Here is a 21,537-nt window from a genome sequence, read left to right on the forward strand (position 1 = left end):
CTGGAAGTAATTAGGCCATTCCATTACATTTGGAAGATTTCTGCATACTTCAACTAGGCAGAAGTAGGACATGAATTAAAACAATCCGATGAGACCGAAAGCATCTCTCAATAGCATAAGAGAACGGAAAGGCGAAAAAGAGGTGGATGAAGGAGGGGTGAAGGATACGGATGTTTGGGCTCTTCTCTAAAGGAAGAGTTAGACAATGTCAGTTGTATCTGGAAGAAAGCCATGCTGAGACGCATAAGTGAAAATTCAATCAAGAGGGACGCCGGGTGTTTTGGCTCAAACACACGCACACGACGAAGGGCTGGTGGCCAGCGGTGACATTCGTACTGTGGCGTTTACTCTGTCATGGGGGATGGGTGCAAGAAAATGACAGCCCAGACACAAACTGACACGCAGCAGGCAAAGCGTGCTCAACAGACACGTCATCTCCACCCAGTGTCCCGCTGAGCCTTTGTTTCCCATCAGCACTCTCTCAGGAGACAACAACAAGCTGTTGTGTACCAAAACTAACTACATATTTTGAAAGTCGACTCTTCAAGCAATGGAGAACTGACAAAATGGAAAACTGATCACCCCTCACCCATACTGTCTGTATGCACGTCCTGATTTTGCTGAGTTAGATGTGTTCCTAGGTCAACATATTTTGTTGATCCTGGAACAACATTTGAATCCAAAAATTTAGTCTTGACCATATCCCTACACCCAAACCTAACCTTAACCATTAGTAATCCTTAAAATCAGAGGAAATGATAGATGAATGACACTGATGTACAAGCACCAAACACTGATCGTAAGCCTAAACTTCACAAAAACTATAAACTGGTTCTTCAAATCTGATTGGCTAATTACAATGTTGTTCCAGGGTCAACAAAGATGTTGATCCAGGAACATGTGGCACTTGGTAAAATAAGGTTCTGCCTGTCTGTATGTAGTGTTAACAGCCTGTGAAATGTTTTTTTTATTTTTTTATTTCAGAAATCCTGTGTTATGATTGCTTTTTTTTATTTATGATTTAATCTAAATTAATATACAAACGGTGTTAATCAAACAAATGCATAAAGTATTGACAATTTAATTAATCTTTCAAAATGTAAACAAATTAAAATGTAACACTTCCTTGTTGGGCCGGGCTGCACAATGAAATTTTACTGTTAAATTTAAAATATGAATGAAATTTTGAGATATTCCGATATTTGAGCTATTTAATTTGCGATAGTTTTTAAGTTAATTTAAAGTTTAAATAAAGTTAATTTAAAGTTTTTAGTTTTTAATAATACAATAAATGTAAAAAAAAAATATTGCGAACAATAGGACAAATGCAATATGAAAAAAGATACAAATAAAATAATTTAGTCACGTGCACAGAAAGCCACCTGGGGAAAAACGCTTCTTTCGCAACTCAAAACGTTTTCAACTCATGTTTAGTATGGTGCACAGAATGTAGCATCGTATTTTCATAATGGAAGCCAAAGTCAACAATGAAACTAAATTTCTAGTAATCACACGACCCTAGCCATTAAATCATCTTTGAGAGCAAGGGGGCCCCCTGGTGGTTTGGAGGCTTTACACAACTTGTGTAGTTTGCGTTTAAGGAGGACTTCCACTGCGGCAGATGCTGAAAACACCATGAGTATCATGCAGTGCTCCAGTATGTGTAGTAGACAAAACTGTGCCGCTCATTCAGAGAGAAACACAGAGTAGGATCATAAACCAAAATTCTGTGGCATTTTTATGACTGAATTCCATGGTTCTGCCTCGCAGAAATCATAGGGCCCTCCATTAGAAATATAACACATAAATTTATACCAGCTATTGTTTAACTTTCTAGAGTGAAATGTCTGTACAGGTTTTGGTAAAATCTCATTTGCATTTTAAGACATTTTCCGTCTCCAGACAACCAGACTTTGTGTCGACATTCAGCTGTGAAATTGCACCTTGCTCCATATGTCACTCTATAACAAACTACGTTTCACTTGGGGAAATCTTTGTAATTGTCTTCATGTATATCACCTGATGGACCCCTGTAGATTTGGGTCAACCGATGTTGTATTAGCTGAGCTCTTGTTCAGATGGCTGAAAAGTAGAACAGGAACAAGAGAGAGACACAATGAGAGAAAAGGAGAGACCAGGTTCTACCCTACCGCTGCGTTCAAAGCCATGTTGGTTCTGTCTGTTCCCTTGCCAATCCATGGAGAGTCCAGGCCCAAACACAGAGCCTTTACTAGAACAGGATTGGACCGGAGCCATGCTTGAGGAAAATGCTAAAGCTAAAAAGCTAAGTCCTGCCTTTACGTTTATGTGGACAGTAATTGTTGTACGTGGGAAAATTTCACCATTTACAGGCATTAGCTTGTGATTTTACTACTAGCTGAATTGGAAATGATTCAGCCAAACAGCAAACTGAGCTCAGTTACTGATTTTTGACAGATGCGGTAATTGGTAATTGAATTTTCATCAGATCTTTGAAATTCGTTTGTTTGACAAGAACTACATGAACAAAATAATATTCCAAACCACAGTGACTGGGGAGAAAGGGAGAGAGCAAAAAGAAATGCTTGAAAAGTTTCCATCCAATTTTTGCGCCATTCTGTTGTTGAAAATGCATAAAAACATTTGCGAAATTTGCTGTCTGCACGCCTGTTTCCAAACAACTGGCCTTTTATCAATAAAATGGTGTGAGTAATGACCTCATCCTTTGAACACCAATTATCACAAGTTTTGGTGTAGTGCAAAAGAAATCACCCCCGAGCCGTTTATCATCATTCATGTCATTTTGAGTATATCAGAAATTCTCTACTTATCGCATCTCAGATATCCCTATCTTTGTAAAATTGAGAGAGTATTGAGACCATTAAAATTGGCCAGCCTACTGCATACAAATTTGGCAAAACTTGTAATATTATTAAATTCGCAAATATCAGAGGACGACACCGAATGGTGCAGTTGCTCGTCTGATAGGCCAGTCTTTGTGCGATGAAGCCCATGATAACAAAACTTTAATTTTTAAATTTTGAATCAGCTTTTGAGATTATTGATATTGTCATACCGATTTAGGTTGAGACTATCCAACTAACACCATGCTAATAGGTTGATGCTAATGCTAATTATGTTTAGCACTGATGATATTAACTTCCCACTTAAATCAAACCCATTATGTCACTTTCTGGATGATGATGTAAAGGACCTGGCTTTTGTTAGCTGAAGGGATTTTATTAAAAAAAATTGACAATGTAGGAAAAACTTAAATTGATTACCAATTAATACACTTTTCCCAAGAAAAGCCTGGAACGTTTCCTAATACGTTGCCAAATGTATGGTATAAAATGATTCAGACTCTAGTTCAATCCATGTTCATGTAATTGTGATATGGAGATATAAGAAAACAAATGATTAATATTTCCATATTATAAGTGAGTTTAATGGTTATATATTATCCATTATATATGGTTGGCACATGACAATTTACTGCATAACAGGAATGAACTAATTAGCATTTAACTCCAGCAGTTTTATGAACTGCACCAACACACTTAAACATCAAGGTTTTTATTTGGAATCAGTGGTTCCTTAAAGAAACTTTAACATACATGGAATCTTTCCATTAAAAGATTCTCAAAAATGGTTGAGGAACGCAAAAATGGAGAACCCAAAAATGGTTCTTCAGTGCCATTCTTTTGGAGTTTATTTTTAAGTGTTTTTTTCTTTGTCAGTGTGAAACTCTTGAATATCACATGAATAATATAGGCATACTAAAGTCAACACAAGCTGAAATGTAAGCTGCATTACACTGAGCTTGATTTGTTGGCCTCCAAATGTACATTTGCTTCTTCAACGCCTATCTCTCTCCATCAGGTTTGTTTAGACGCCTGTTGCTGGCTGCAGCATCTGCTGCTGCAGTGAAAACTGGTTTTCTGAGCTTTCTGTCAACTGGTGGAGCAAACACTTACACGCCCAAACGGGTCTGACTGGCGGCTGCAGACATACCGAGATGCCGCCACGTGCCTCTCGAGTCGAGGTGTCGGAGACGGGGTTAGAAAGGGAAGGAGGGTTGTGACGAAAAGCGCTTTCCTCATGACACTTGACCCTGCTCGTTGTTTCCATCCGAAAAGATTTGACCTGAACCCGCCAAAGTCAGTCATCTAATTCCTCATGCGAGAGACGAGATAGATCCACCATAGCCGACCTCATTGATCTTTGGGAATCTTTGTGCAGATCTGCACATTGAAACTAATGTGTCGGATGAACTAGCATTAATAAACCAATCTAAAAAAAAGTATATATATATATATATATATATATATATAAGGAAATTCTGTCATCGCATTAATTGTTCCAAATCTTTCTACTGTGGAACACAAAAGGTGATTTTTGAGGAATGTCCTGTTTTCAGTTTAATGGAAGCGAATGAACATTCAGGCTGTCAAGATTCAAAATTACAAAAAATACATAAAAGTAGTTCATATGACAACTTATGATATATCATGTAATATGAAAGCTTTGTGTGAGAAACAGACCAAAATCTACACGCTGTTATTCACCAAAAAAAAAATTTTTTAAATGCAAATGTGGGATCAGTGTTGTAGAACTAAAACTATTACAAATTATTTTTGGTAATTGAAATAGAATATAGAAATTACATGAAAAAATTGAAACTAAAAAGCTTGAATGAAAATTAGAAATGTTGTCATGGCAGCTTACTGAAATAAGCTAAAGCAATACGTTTAAGTAATAAATAGGTAAAAATAAAAATACATTACAGCTGAATAGAAATATTAAAACTAATAAAAAATAACAAAGGCACATAATAAAATAAAATTGCTAAAATTTTAAATTAAATAAAAATGAACACTGACATGATAAAATAAAAGCTTATTCAATAAGTCCTATAATTACACTAAAATAACACTGCATGGGATTAACGAACAAATCATTCTAATTGGTTCTATATTTTTCAATGAATCAGTTGAATCAGTTTATAAAACAAGTATGAATGATTTAAGAATTCATTACGAGTTTACGAGTTTAACTTCAGTTGATTCATTCACAGTGATGAACAGCTTATAGAAAAAGATTGTCAGGCAATAATCAATCTCGTCTCATAAATCTGAATTGAAATATAGTACAATTAGTCATATAGAGTCTTCATATGATACTTTTATGGTGGTTTTGCATCTTTACTGAAGCATTAAAGCTTGACCTCCCATTCACTGTAATGGAAAAGAGCAACCTGCACATCATTTAAAATATCTCCTTTTGTATTTCACAGAAGAAAGAAAGTCATACGGGGTTTGAATGAAATGTAGCGAATAAATGATATTCTCATTAGCTTTAGTGGAATCCTGATTATTATCTGTGAAATAATGAACACTAAGAGTTCTGAATCAATTCTTTGCTTGTACCTCGTACGACTGGAGTTATTACCACACACATTGAAATGCTCTTGATAATGGCTTCAACAGATCCGGTACGTATCCTCTTTCCCATACTTCCGTCCAGCTTTTGCATCCATACCAACACACACGCACAAGCTTAGCATTGTGGCTGGAGGAGGAGAGATTGATTCAGAGGCTGAATAGCCTTTTTTACCCTGCATTGAAATTCAGTCGTTGAATCTGCTGCTTTGGAGCAGGTTCCGACAGCAGAAGCACGTCCTGTGACTGCGGATCAGTGTCCAGTGTAACTGTATCCCTTTAGCTTTACAAACTCCATGGTGTGTAACATTGTGGAACATATGTCTGTAATAAGAAGGCATGCATGTGTGGTTGATATCCATTTAATCTCTTTATTCATTTCTTTTCACAGAATAGGGAACTAATACTGGAACTGTTCAGCATTGTGGACCTCAACACTTTCCATTATTGTCTTTTTATTTATTTATTATTAATAAATAAAGGCTAAGCTTGTTTGGAATTTTGACAGAAAACATAGCATCTTAAGATTTTACACATACTGTATATGGACAATATTCGCTGGAAATCTTGACAATTGAGTTTATTAGAGAAGTTGTGTTGTGCGATCTGGAAATTAGTTATTCTTTTGAGGCAAATCTTTTCAGTGAATCAGTTCGTACGGTTCTAAAAATCGGTCTGAATGATTCACTCACAAATCGGACTGACCCAGGTCTTCAGTTCAAGTTACTGACTCAATAAAGAGATAAGTTGCATTGCGTTTTCTGATTTGTAAATGTATTATTAATATGTTTATTAAATTTACTATTATTTTCAAGTCAGATCTTTTCAATGAATCAGTTGATTCAGTTCACAAAACCTGCCAGAATGATTAATTCATAAATCAAAACATTCTGTTTCTAAACTCAGTCACTCTTATTTGAAAATGTTATAGAATTGTAAAAATATTTAAAATAAATTATATAATATTTTATTAAATAAATTATGATTATTATTCATTTATACACTAAATTATTATTATAATGAATATTAATCAAATATTACTATAATGAATTACTACTACTATCAAACATAATAATTATAATAATAATATATTGTATATAATTATTATCCCACAATGCAATGCACTCAGCTTGACTTTCCATTTCCAATCAGATTAATGAACCTAAAACAAATTACTTTTGTGATTCATTATCAACAAAAAAACAATATTACCATGTTTTTTTACCAATATTACCAAGATTCAAATTTTTCATCTTGATAATGTTAGATAACTTTGATAGAAAGGTATGTAATGAATTTGGTTGAATAGCTGTCAGCTGTTAAATTTAAGTACACAATTAGATAATACCAATTTAGGTCAACCAATTACTAAGCAATATATATATATATATATATATTTTTTTTTTTTTTTTTTTTTTTAGAAAGGTATGTAATGAATTTGGTTGAATAGCTGTCAGCTGTTAAATTTAAGTACACAATTAGATAATACCAATTTAGGTCAACCAATTACTAAGCAATATATATATATATATATATATTTTTTTTTTTTTTTCTGAGATGATAACTGAACAGCACTCAGCACTGTTTTTAATTGTGAAATTATGTTTAAGATATCTTTTTATTTATTGTATCCATGAAAGCATTTATATTGTGGTATGATATCTATGATAACAGACTGTATTTTTATCTCTTTCATGCATTTTTCATGCACGGCTGAGCTATCAGCACTCTCTAAGTGATCTGAGAGCTGTGATTCATTTTTTAAAATCTATTTTATTGTGAGATGAGGCTTTCTTTGACCTTTTAGCCATTCAGCCAAAGGAAATTCAAAAGAGGTTTTCAGCTCACAGCTGACCACATTATCATAATATATCTGGTTTGGCAAATGTAGCGCAGATTCAATGTACTGAATAAGCCTCTTACCTCATCAGTCATGTGTAGAGAACAAGTGTTAAGAACAGACATGACATCAGGCTGGAACAAGATGTCACATCTGAATCCCCATCGCTGTCTGTCTGTACACTTAACTCACACGGGACGCGCTCTTTATCCGGGACTTGATTTGAAGCCCACACAAAGATAATAAATGAATTCATCATCCATTAAGAACCAGAGAACTTGTCCTGCCAGCACGTGTTTCAGTTGAATCCTTGTGATGACTTGTGCTGTTAGTTTGTGTGTGTGTGTGTGTGTTGTACTAGCAATTATTTATTTTATAAATTCCCGGTAAACTCGCTTGTTTCATTGTGTTGAGGTATTTCCTGTTGAAACAGGAAGGTTGGGCAGGGCATATCGATCTTTAAAAACAAATAAAACTTGGTAATCACTGGGACATTCTCATTCTGGGGAGCTTTTGATTGGATAAAAATCTGTGTAGTGCAGGATGAGTCATCAATACTTTTTTTTATCTGTTTTCCCAGGAAGAGAAATAATTAAACAGATTTGTTTTTGTTGTTGTTTTTTGTATCTGGTAAGAGTTAATTTTTTTTTTTTTACTTTTAGGAGCATACATTATATACAACACTGCCGGCCAACATTTGGAATAAATAAATGTTTTAATATTTTGGAAAAAAATTTCTGTCTCTGATGTTCACCAAGCCTGTATTTATTTGATCAAAAATACAGTAAAAACAGCAATATTGTAAAATAATATTGCAATTTAAATAACTCCTTAGTATTTAATAAACAGGTTTTGTTTTATGCATTGAAAAAAAATAGCATGTTGGTTAGTTCACATTTGCAATATTTTAGAATTGTTATTGAAATTCACATGAATATTTTTGAGGCAACAGATTGACCATTCACAACAACCAACGCATTTCTATTCGATCACAATACAAACTCAGAACATAATTGATATCTGATGATATATTTATTATATAATGAAATATTATGTTTTATTTTGTTTTGTGTTTTGGCATTTTATTTGATTCTTTTTATAATATAAATAAATAAAATAATTTTTAAAATAGTAATAAAATAATTCCACAAAGCGGATTGTTTCGTAAATACCATTGTTTCGATATACTAATATTTAATAAAAAGGAATTTCTTTTCAGTTACAATACAATCTCATAATATACATATACATATTTTATCATAATATTTTCATACTGTAACATAAACATGTTTATTAAATATATTATTAAAAATAAGTCTAAAATAAATAATAAAGTTCACAACCAGAATGCCACTGGAAGTATAAATATATCATTTATTATATATTTAAATATAAATATATATATATATATATATATATTGAGTGATATATTTATTTTATATCATTATATAATTATATGTAATGTTTTCTGACAATTTTATATTATTTTTTTAATAATAAAAATAAACATGTCAGAATCAAAGTGTTCCAAAATAAACTGATAATTTGTTCCTGTGATGCGAAGCTGGATTTTCAGCAGTCTTTATTCCAGTGTTCAGTCACATGACTTCAGTCACATCAGCGTCACTAATCATTCAGAAATAGTTTGCAGTCTAGATATTAGCCTCAAAGCTAACACACACAGACTGAAGGCCGCAAAACTGTAACTTAGATATCAAGTGATCTTTCGATTAATATTTGTATTGACAAAGGCAGACGGGTTCTCTGAATTGAGGCCATGGAAATAACCCTCTATTTTGTCATGACACATGCAGCGATGTGTTAAACCACATGACAGATGTGTAAACTGAAGTGTGAATGAGTCTGGTGTCTGTGAAGATCTGTCTCTGTTCCTGAGGACACGCCAAACACTGTCACGGAGAAAACACGGCTTATTCAGAACTGTGCTTAATGTTGCGTGGCATGTCATTTCCACTCACATTTCATTTTGTTGCAGTGACAAACAGGTTTCGTTTTATTTAATTTGATTGGAAAAAATGGCGTGTAGAAGACGTGACTCGTTGATAGTTCACATTAGTAATATTTTACACATTTATAGGAAAAGAAATTGGCCACCATTTACAGCAACTATCACTGAACTCAGAACATGTTACTGTAGGATCGTATTGTTGCATATTATTAAAATATCATTAATAATATGTGTATAACTATAAATAATAAAATAGATAGCCAGAATGCAACTAAAATATAAATTACATTAATTCAGTAAAAAAGTTTGAATTATATATTTATAATATATAGAATCATTATATAATTATAAAATAATATATCACTATATATACATTGTATATATATACTGTATATATAGAGAGTGAAAAAAGTTGCAAAAATGTGGATTGTATTGTTGCATATCATTAAAAATATATAAGTATAAGTATATAGCTATAAATAATAAAATATGTGTCATTAATTATATAATTCAATAAAAAGGTCTAATGATATAATTATAATAAATTATGTGTAATTATAGAATAATACATCACTGTGTATTATATATAGAATGATGTATAATATGTAACATGTAGGGATGTTTTAGATTTATTTGATATTTTATCCTATAAATAATAAAATCATTAATAAATAATAGAGTGAAAAAAGTGGCCAATGTAATATATGCCTAAGTAATAGACACACATCTGAATCCTATAATCCAAAATGCTGCAGAACGTGTTACTGTAAGATTATACCACAATATTGCCATAATAGGATGTAAATATATCATTCAAATAAGTATGAAATTATAAATAATTTAATACATTGCCAGAATGAAACTGGAAATATAAGTATATCATTAGATATATAATAAAATTAAATATATTGAATGATATACTTAGTATAATGTCATTATATAAAGATATAATAATAATAATAGCTTTAATAATTATTAATAATTATTATTATGACCCACTTTCATTTCTTTTCATCATTTTTATAAGTCATATATAATAAGTAAGTGTTTTTACATCTGAATCCTATAAAGCAAATTGGTTTCATAAATACTTTTCTATTTTGTTTCTGTTTAAACTTGGAAATGTGTTAGCGCTTCATTCATTGTGAAGCTCTGAGAACAGTATGATGATATCATACGTAATTGTGTTTTGTTTTGAATTTGTTTTCCGAAACCAAGAGTAGCGGTAGCTGATGAAAATACCGTATTGGCCCGAATATAAGACGACCCTGATTATAAGACGACCCCCTTTTTCCAGATGTACCTTTTGGAAAAAGGCTTTTTAAAAACCAATTTTATTTTTTTCTCAGTTAAACACATTTTGTCTTCAATTACTATCATATTGCATATTTGTCCTATTTTAATTTTTGTTTTGAAAGTATGGTAAAAACTGGTAAAATGTACCAACAATCACATTTAAAAAATATACACTTTTTGATATACCATAAAAAAAAAAAATAATAAAAAACAGGTAGCCCATCTGAATTAGGACATTTAGGCTATCCATCTAATAGTAGCCTACCAAAATCTTATTAACAGTAGAAGTTAAATCTTACTGTAGTCTTCAAATCTGGGTACTGTCTTACGTTTTAAAATCACAAAGGGAGTTTGGTGCCATCAGGCTAACGTGGCAGTCACGACTCATGCAGCTGTAAGGTTTGTTTTTACTCGCGATCTTTACAACACGCATTACATTACGTATTTCATGGCACACTCGTTTTATGCATATTTGGCGACACCTATTGTTGTGGGTGTATTATTGACATGTCAAAGTCTAGACCCTGAATATAAGACGACCGCGTTTTTTGAGATGTATTTCCATGAAAAAAACATCGTCTTATATTCGGGACAATACGATATTATGTCATCAGCCTTATTAGATTGCACATTAGAGTCCGATTTGAAAAGCTGGCACTAAACTGAGCCCAGCAGAGGGGTGTGGAGACTCCATCTGCTGTGCCTGGCATCAACACACGCTTCTGAGGAGACTCGACCAGGGCTAAAAGTTGTTTCTGCTTTTGATTTACTATTCTTTACTATGTCTTGATTGGTTGAGAAAGCGTGATGGTGGAAAACAATGTGTGTTGTGTTAAATCAGACAACTGGAATATTATGTGTTGCTTCTCAACATCTTCTGGAAGCGGAGAAACCGCTTACGGATCATTTTCCACGAACAAAAGGCCATCTGTATAGTGAGGAAAATACTGAGTATGTACTGTGGTGTTTGTTTTGGGCTAGTAGACACATGGAGATGCCTCAAGCAACAGGCTTGTCAGCCGATATTAGGCAGCAAAAACAAAACACACACTCGTCCCAGGTGTGCAGGTGTAGGTTACGAGGGCGAGGTGAACCCATGAGGCTGCTGCGGCCCGTAGAGACGAGCTGAGATGGTCAACAACATGTGAGGTGCGCAGGTTTAAAACCTGCATTGCATGCATGTCAGATGTAGATTGGAGTTATAGTTTAGATGAAGTGCAAATGAACTGTACAAACTCAAACATGCTGATTAGTGAGCAACTAAAATATTTAAGCATATCTTTTAGAGAGAATTATTATTATTGAAATTAATTAATGTATGTATTTGTTGCAAATATCATGACTGATTAATTCATACACTACAGTTTAAATGTTTAGGATCTCTACGATTTTTAATGTTTTTGAAAGTCTCTAATGCTCACCAAGGCTGCATTTATTTGATCAAAAATGCAGTACAAATTGTAAAATATTCTTATAAAATAGCCATTTTCTATTTTAATATATTTTGAAATATAATTTATTCCTGTGATGTGAAAGCTGAATTTTCAGCATCATTACTCCTGCAGAAATCATTCTAATATGCTGATTTGCTGCTCAAGAAACATGTCTTCTTATCAATATTGAAAGCAGTCGTGCTGCTTAATATTTTTGTGGATACCATGATTCATTTTTTCATGAATCTTTGGTGAGTAGAAAGTACAAAAGAACAACATTTATTTTTTTTGTAATATTATAAATGCATTTACAATCTCTTTTGATCCATTTAATTGATCCAGTTTCTTAATTGAAAAAAAAAAATCCTATTCCCCAAAACTTTTGAAAGTGTAAATATCATCACATTTTTGGGGGAGTCGCACCACATGACATTTTACAACCTGAACTTGCCATGTCATATAAAACATTAAATTATCTGATATTTTAAGAGACTTGGGTCTGCTGGGATTTAAGATAGATAGATAGATAGATAGATAGATAGATTATCTATCGATGTTATGACTCCATGCTTTCATCATCGGTCATCAGTTGATTGTTATTAGTTTTTTTCCTCCAACTCATTCTAGAACGGCCTGCGCTCATTAGTAGGCCACGCCCACGTCATGAATATTCATGATAATATCCATGTTTGATGGAAATAGTGCTGAAGGAGCACCTCAGTCTCAGTTAAATAGTCTCGTCAGCAGAGCAAACAAACCCTACACTACACTACGCTATAAACAATGTGCAGCCAGAACCTTACTGTAAGCATGTCTACAGGGATTCAAGTTGATAATTGCTATTTAGCTGCAATTAACGGCTGGCAGTTAACAACCGTTTTATTGCAACAGAACTAGATTTTTACATTTTCGGAGGAAAATTAGAAAAATGCTTGCTCTTGTGTTTTTATGGGTAATTTTTAGCCACTATTACTTTATTTTGCGTTTTAACACAATGGAAATCAATCATTTAAATGGAATTATAGGAATAGGAATCAATAAACCTCTTTACGCTATTTCAAAACAAGTTCCCAAAAATGTTCCAACGTGCCTTGTGAACTATTGAACACATCAAATATTATACACAAATATTTTCCTAATAAGTATATTAGTATGATATATTTAAAAAATATTAGCATAATGTATTTAATTAAAATGAACTAATTATTTAAAATGAAAAACTGAATATATTATTATTATTAATATAATAAATAACTATATATTTGTATATTTATTATTTATATATACATAATAAATATAACATTTATTTATATATTTTAAATAACGATATAAAATATATAAATAACAATATAACAAACTAAGTTCTTCGTGGTTGTTAACTGCTATTGTTTTATATATTTTATTTTATTATTGCTTTTTAAAGTAATGGAAATTCTAATTCATTATTTAAAAATAATAGTAAAATATTATTGTTAATGTAATAATTAATTTATCTTTTTTTTTTTTTATCAAAATAATGTTAATAATAATAATAATAATAATAATGATAATGATGATGATGTTATAAATACTTTTTCTTGTAGCATGTCAGTATTGCTTTGTGATCTCAATGGACACATTTTCTTTCTTTCTTTCTTTCTTTCTTTCTTTCTTTCTCTCTTTCTTTCTTTCTTTCTTTCTTGCTTTCTTTCTTGCTTTAATATTATACATTCATCATTTGAGAATGAATAGCTGTTAGGTTAAAGATATTTATTTACTGGCCCAAATCAAAAATGCACATCCCGACAGTCTATATGAAAATCTGGTCACTCTTTCAATGTATTTTTTAGGGGTTTTCAGCTTATTTATTGTCCACCATGCAGAAGTCTTGAGGTCGTGCTGATTTAGTTATCTTCATGATCTCTGGACTGGTTTCTCCGTGTTAGCAAACAGTAAACAGGCTATTGTGGTTTCAGTGTGATCTGTTTTTCTCTGCGTCTCTCTGTCTCTCTAGCTCGTGTCTGATGTGTTTTGTTGTGGTGATCAAATACACAGAGAAGCAAGTTCTTCTGCACGGCATGCAGAGACCCTCAACGTTACACAAAAACACACCATCAGAGCCAAACGAGCCAGCGCTGCAGCCATAATTACACTCATGTATTTGATCTATCTTCATAATCATCTGATGCTGTAACTGCATAAGTGATTTATGAGCAAATGTGTGTTTTATGCTTCCTCAATAGTGTACAGGGCACATGGGAACATTGTGGCACTTTCCAAGTGCTTTTGGTCAAGGAATAGTGTGTGAAGAGGTTTGTTGAGGAGTATAATATATTTCCCCTCCACATGATACATGTCGTATATTGACTGAGTGGCGTTTTCAACCCATTTTACTTGAAGTTTAAACAGCTAAACAGGATATTAAACAAAAAAAGATGTTTAGGAAGACACTTGATTTTATCCATCTCTACTGTTTTAGAAGAAAATTACATCATTTCAGGGGCAGAGCAAATTTTATGTGTGTGTGTGTGTGTGTGTGTGTGTAACTAATGTATAATGCAATAATATTTTATGACTAATTTAATTTTATTATTTCTGTTTTTTTGACACGACAATGAAATAATCATTACTTTAAAAGATTATTATTATTATTATTATTATTTTCTGTTATTATAATTGTCTCTACTATATGAAAGGTGGATGTGACAATTTCAGAGGTGTAGCAAATTATGTTTTTTATCATAATGTTTTTTTTGTTTCATTTTTAACAGAAAAATTAAATAAATTATAGTAAAATGTGTTATTATTATTATTAATAATCATAATAATAATTGTCTCTACTGTGTATGATAGGTGGTTGGTGACGTAATTTTTAAGGAGGTGAAAAGTATTAGATATTTATATTATTATAACTATTTATTTATTTATTTAGAAGTTACATGTACAGATGGATCATTCTCAGTAACACTAGGGACATGTACTGTATTATGAGCGTAAATAAGATTAATTTTGATTTCATATTGACTTTTAATTTAGAAAGTTCAATATTTTTAAGAACTGATCATAGTATCACACGGTAATACCATAGTATTTTATTACTAATGACTGCCATATTCCATATAACATATTTTTTGTACGTTACACCATTGTATTCCATGTATTTCAAACTATACCATGGTATTACCATGCTGCTGCATATACAAAAAACAATACTGACACAGTAAATGTCCAAAAAACATGGCTCTTATTCATGCTTTTGGTAGAGTAGTTGGAAATGGCTGGTGCTGCAAAAGCATTTTTTACTCAAATAAAAAAATGAGGGATAAATCCAAATATTTTTCTATGTCAACATCTAGTCAACATTACGCCACAAATTCAGTCAACAGAACTTAACTTGAACCTGCAATATTCCTTTAGTGATTCGTTAGGACCCATTTAATCAAACATCTTTGATAAAACAACTTTGTGTGAAGTAGAAAGGTTTGAATTGTTTGCGGTTAGAGAGTTTTGTAAAGTCTGAGTCTGGTCTTGTTCAAGCACACATGGATGAATGAGCACTGCGTGACACGTCCTGAGTCTTATTTTCATTGCTGGGCTTGTATCCCAGAATTCCTTGGGGTTGCTAGACCTGCAGCTGTGTGTCTTTGGCTTTGCAGGTCTATGAGGTAATCGGCTGCATGTTGAAGGCTCAGTGTGAGGGAACACAGCCAGGTGTGTGTGCGTGTGTGTGTACCTGAAGAGCACCTGTGGAAGCGGGGGTAAGGAACGCTTGAATACTGCAGCACACACACAGATGTTGGTGTGTACTCATTACGTTCATGAGTGTCAGCAGTCCTTTTTAACCTGTCTTTAGCAAAGCTTCACAGATCAGCAATGGATTCAGTTGAGTATGTGCATTCATCAAGTTTTATAGATATGAAAGCAGTGTTGGTTCCATGTGCACATCTCTAGAAAAAATAAATTGTGGGGCATATAATATAATATAATATAATATAATATAATATAATATAATATAATTAGTGCTGTCAAACGGTCATGATTAATCGCATCCAAAATAAAAGTTTTTGTGTACATAATATATCTGTGTGTACTGTGTATATTTATTATGTATATATAAATACACACACATGCATGTATATATTTAAGAAAAATATGTTACGTTTATATATTATAGCTGCAGTCCGTAAGTTTTGCCTCTTTGTCGCCATCTCTGTTTGAAAACCTGCAATTGCTGCTGTTTGCGGAATTATCTAGCTTGTGTGGGTTGTGCACCGGCACGGCTCCAGCGCAGATGAATCTAATGTTTTGAGGAGTATGTGTGGCAGTCATTTTAACCAAAAAAAAGTTACGGACTGCAGCTTTAAATATATTTATATATGATATAATTTATATGAATATAAATATATACATGTAAATACATGTAAATATTTTCAAAATATATGCTGTATGTGTGTGTATTTATATATACATAATAAATATACACAGCACACACAGATATATTATGTACACAAAAACTTTTATTTTGGATGCGATTAATCGAGATTAATCATTTGACAGCACTAAATAATAGAATAGAATAGAATTTATGAGATTAATATGTGCTCATAATGGTTTAATGTAATAATGAATATGAAATAATTAATGTAATATTAATTATAATATTAATTATATAAAATTATATGTATATTTCAAATGGTGTTTTATTTTATATATTTTATATAATATATAGTGTTAATTTCTATTCTATTCTATTCTATTCTTAAAGTTGTTCCTGAAAAAGATGTAATTAAAAATAAGTAATTCTATTCTATTCTATTCTTAAATCTTCTTTTCTGGAAAAAGTCCATATAATTAAATAATTTAAGTAATTTTATATTCATAATAAAAATATAATTTAAATAATATATAATTTAAATCTAAAATAAATTAAATAAAAATGTAAATATTATATAATAAATATTAATAATTATATTATTGATTTGTTGTTGTTGTTAATAATAGTTTAGTTATTTTATTTAGGTTTATTATTTTATTTCTGCTTATTATTATTATTATTATTATATATATTTTAAAGTATTACATTTAATTGTAATATATTTTGTATATTTTATTATTTTTTATTATTTGTGTGTGAGTGTGTGTGTGTGTGGCTATATATATATATATATATATATATATATATCCGTTACATTATATGTCATTACAGTATATTTTATAGAATTGTCATAAATGTATTTATTTATTAAATGATTTATATATTATTAGATATGTATTTATCTTTTTAATCGATACATTTATTATAAAATGTAATATATGCCTGTGTATGTACTTTTAAGTTTGTTTTTGAGTTTTTTTTTTAAGTGTTTTAATAACTTTACACGCAAACACTTACTCCATGTACGTTGTGGAGAAATTGCGAGTAATTGCTTCCCATAATTCTCACACTTGCTTTGCAAATCAGTTGGGTGTGATCGCACATTTTTCCACCGCTGCCAGACATAAATGCTCTGAAAATAAACCTCGCAGCCTCAGAGCGCAATTATGAAGGTTACTGTGTTAAATTTAGCCGTGGAAACATTGATCACGCGCGGGAGAGCAGGGAGATGTGATGAATGAGTGTGTGGCTGTTGTTGTTGTTTTACAGCGGCTCTGATCGTAGGTGGAGGTGAGAGCGAGGGTCTTTCTGTTTCTCGCGCTTTCACTGTGAATGTTTGGAGCTTGTTAACGTGGGCTCATAAATACTAGAAGCCTGCAGGTCCTTGTGCGCTCAGGTCAATGCAGCGTGAGGTGTAAACAAACTGTTTCCTGTTTTCAGTGTATGTGTGTGTTTCTATGAATGCACGTGTGGGTGGAGATTATATTTGATAAACAAAGTATGCTCTGCTAAGTATGTTCTCTTATTTCCTTCATTTAAAAGCTTTCTTCAGAAACCGTGGGAGTCCGTCAGAGAGGTATCTCTGCACTTTTTCCGTTTCTTAAGAGAAAAAGGTTATGAAATTCAACAGTAGCTGCAGGTTTGACTCATTAAATTGGTGTCAAGGGAAATCAAACCCCTCTTGGAGCCCTGGACAACTTAATGAAGGTTTTTAGTTGTTCTAATCAGAAATTAATTAGAAATTAGAATTTAGAAATTAGAAATACTACAAGAGATTGTCAACTTATATACATATATACATACATATATAAATTAAGTCTTAAAATGTCTTATGCTATAAAAAAGTCTTGATTATCACTTTAAGGTCTTCAATTTACAATTTCAATTTGGTCTTCTTTCTCTTTTTCCTTTTCCTTCAGCTGATTTTTTATTTATTTATTTTAAATAATTAAAAGAGTCAATTGCCTTTTAAAGTCTTAACATGTCTTAAATGCCACAACAAAAGTCTTATTTAGCATTTTAAGGTCTTCAATTTTTTATATACGGAATAATGTAATTATACATTTTTTATTTTTTATTCATCTCTATTTTTCTTGAGCTGATTTAAAAAATAATAATAATTAAAATAGCCAACTGCCTTTTCAAGTCTTAAAATGTCTTAAATGCCAAGACAAAAGTCTTAATTATCCGAATTTGCAGACAGAAAATTATTTATCTTTATTTTTTTCTTGAGCTAATATTTTTTAGCCTTACAATAAAATAGCCAATCACCCTTTAAAGTGTTAAAATAAATAAATAAAAACATACAAACAAACAAACAAACAATAAATAAATAATACCATGTTTTCATTATGGTTTATTGTATTTTTAATATTTTTTGTAGACAGTTGTAAGAGTGCATATTTTATCTCATCTTTTTGAATAAGTATTTGAAAGTACTAAGGCATTTCAAAATAAGAGCCACGTCGTATTTTGGCTTGTTGATAATTAAAATTACAGCATTGCGCATACAGTAATTACCTTTTTCTGCTAATTATTGGAATTTTGGCTACACAGTAAACTGTATCTGGCATTTAATTTAATGTCAACTTATGTGGATTCTCTCTGGGCCACCCGCCACAGGAAAGAAAGACTAAGAACATTATTGATTCAATATATAGATTTTACTGCTATCTCAAAGGGAGTCTTAAAAGCCTTCAATTTGATTTGAATAATATAATAAGATAGAAGAAGAAGAAGAAGGGTCTCTTCCTCTCTTCTTTTACCAACCTCTTTTCCTAAAAGCCCTGACCTTTGACCCCTGGGCTAATGTAGTTGTCCATCTCTCTGCCTGTCACTCTTCTCCAGTCTAATGCTGTGAAATGAGACTCAGCCGTTCTATAAATGGCCTGCCAGAGCCGTGAGCTGCTGTTCTGAGCGGAGGAGAGCCGAATGTACAGCATGCATAGCTGTGAATTATGTATTGTGATTTTTGCTTCTTGAGGTTACAGCAGCTCTAAGGGATCTTGCTGTAAAAACTGCTGCCGTGTGAGACTTTGGGCCTGCTGAGGCATCAAATATAGTGTGTTTTGTGTATGCATATAATTTTTTTGTGCGACGTAGATTCACATTGCCTGTAGGATGACCTCATCGCTCACAGTACACACACGCACACGCACACACACACACACACACACACACACACACACGTATCTCACAAAACAATACTTTCTCCAAAAAATACTTTACTTATACTGTAAAACTACTGTAAAATAAAGTTAATAAATATAGAAATCATAAATTAATATCTTCTTTTTTCTATAGTCTTGTTTAATTAATTTGTTATTGTTTGACACTGGCTATTATTAACCAAATTAGTTTTATTATTCAAACTAGTTATACTTTTGGTGATGAAATAGCTAAACATTTTGTGGAATTTAACTTAAAACAATATACCAAATAAATGTGCAATAAAAACATAAATAAATACATATATCCATAAATAATATAATAATATCAATAAATAATAAAATATTTAATATATTTAAACAATCAAACAAACACATAAATAAAAATAAATAAATAAATCTGAAATTTAACAAAAAAATAAAATAAATAAATAAATATGTGGGATTTAATAGTCAATCAATCAATGGCTGATAAATATCTGTGGAATTTAACTAAAATATCTACATAAATTAAAATATAGTATATTAAACAAACAAACAATGGCTGAAGAATATTTCCGAAATTAAATTAAATTAAATTAAATTAAATTAAATTTTCTGAAATTTAACAAATAAACAAACAAATAAATAAATACATATTTATGGAATTTAACTAAAATATTATCTACATAAATTAATAAATTAATGCAGTATGTTAAACAAAAAAAAAAAGGCGGAAGAATATTTCCGGAATGTAACGTTTTTAATAAATAAATACATTTATTAATTGTTTAACTGTTAAAAAATATCTGTGGAATTTAGCTAAATAAATAAAATATTAATTCATTATTAATTATTAATTATTACAGAAATGGCTGCAAATATCTGTGGAACTAAAAATATATATGCTAAACAAACAAACATATAAATAAATAAATAAATAAATAAATAAATACCTACTGAAATGGCTGAAAATTATCTGTGGAATTTAACTAAAATTCTGCTAAATAAATACATAAATACTATCGTAAGTCAAAAAAAGGGGGATTTTTACTGACAAACAGATGATATTCAGTAGAGCAAGATTTGAACTTGTGAACTCTTGCAAGAAATAGTCCTGTAAGCCACAATGGTTCATACTGAGGTTGAAATCCTAGAACTTGTCCTGTGGTTTTCTCAACAAAAAAAAATAAATAAATAAAACCTTAATATGGAAATTGTATATATCCTTACCAGTCTAATCAGCCATTTGTGCACACACAACTCAGAGATACCTTAATAAACTGGCTGTGATCGAACGGTTGCCAGGCTCATGTAAAGCATTATATCACTGTGATCTCTGACTGCTGAGCTCAAGTTTCTTCACGTTCCTCAGCTCTACTTCTGACCTACTCAAGTCTTCCATCTATCAAATAGGAATCTCATTTTGCTTTTTTTCTGAAAGTTATAAACCTTTTCATCACATTATCATTTCCACCACATCTCAGATGATGTATTATGTTTAACAGCGTTCTGTAGTGACGATGACGTAAATTACATAAACACTCATATTTTTACTTACCACAAACTACATGAAATAGAGATGTTTGTAAGGGTATATTTGAGCAAACAGCAGTAATATGAGATTGTAGGGGTGTTTTAAGAGGGTCACTGGAATATTGGGTCACGCTTGCATAATGTGGCTAAAGTCAGACTACATTACTGTGCTTTATAGGGCACTGGAGTTTATGTGAGATTTGTTCACTAATGGTTTTCTCTCTCACTCTCTGTTTCTAGGCCTGTATTTGAGCCCGAGTCTTCCTCACCTGCCAGCCATGGACTAGACGAGAGGAGTGTGTGTTAGAGAGTGTGTGACGCAGACATAAGCATGGTGGTGAGGTGGCTGCTCAACTCCCATTGAGAACACAGAAAGTAAGAATGCCTTTATGTGATCAGCATTTATTCACAGGAACTTCACAAAGCCCACAGGGAATCTGCATGTGATCACATCTGACAAATTTCCGTAGGATTTTAAAACCCGTCTTTTACAAAACTTAACATATTTCTGCACTGTATTGATTTACCTGAAAAATGAAAAAA

General features: G+C 31.7%; 1 protein-coding gene across 1 annotated transcript in view; it reads left to right on the forward strand.

Annotated features, from left to right (window-relative positions):
• LOC107715690 (OTU domain-containing protein 7A-like) overlaps positions 1-21,537 on the forward strand; it is an 81,671-nt gene that overhangs the window by 10,113 nt on the left and 50,021 nt on the right. The window contains exon 2 of the mRNA XM_016521867.1: positions 21,235-21,369. The gene's annotated coding sequence lies outside the window, so the exon portion shown is untranslated. The remainder of the gene's footprint in view (positions 1-21,234; positions 21,370-21,537) is intronic.

This window comes from Sinocyclocheilus rhinocerous, unplaced genomic scaffold, assembly GCF_001515625.1.
Source record: "Sinocyclocheilus rhinocerous isolate Xijiao unplaced genomic scaffold, SAMN03320098_v1.1 scaffold3207, whole genome shotgun sequence".
Taxonomy (NCBI): domain Eukaryota; kingdom Metazoa; phylum Chordata; class Actinopteri; order Cypriniformes; family Cyprinidae; genus Sinocyclocheilus; species Sinocyclocheilus rhinocerous.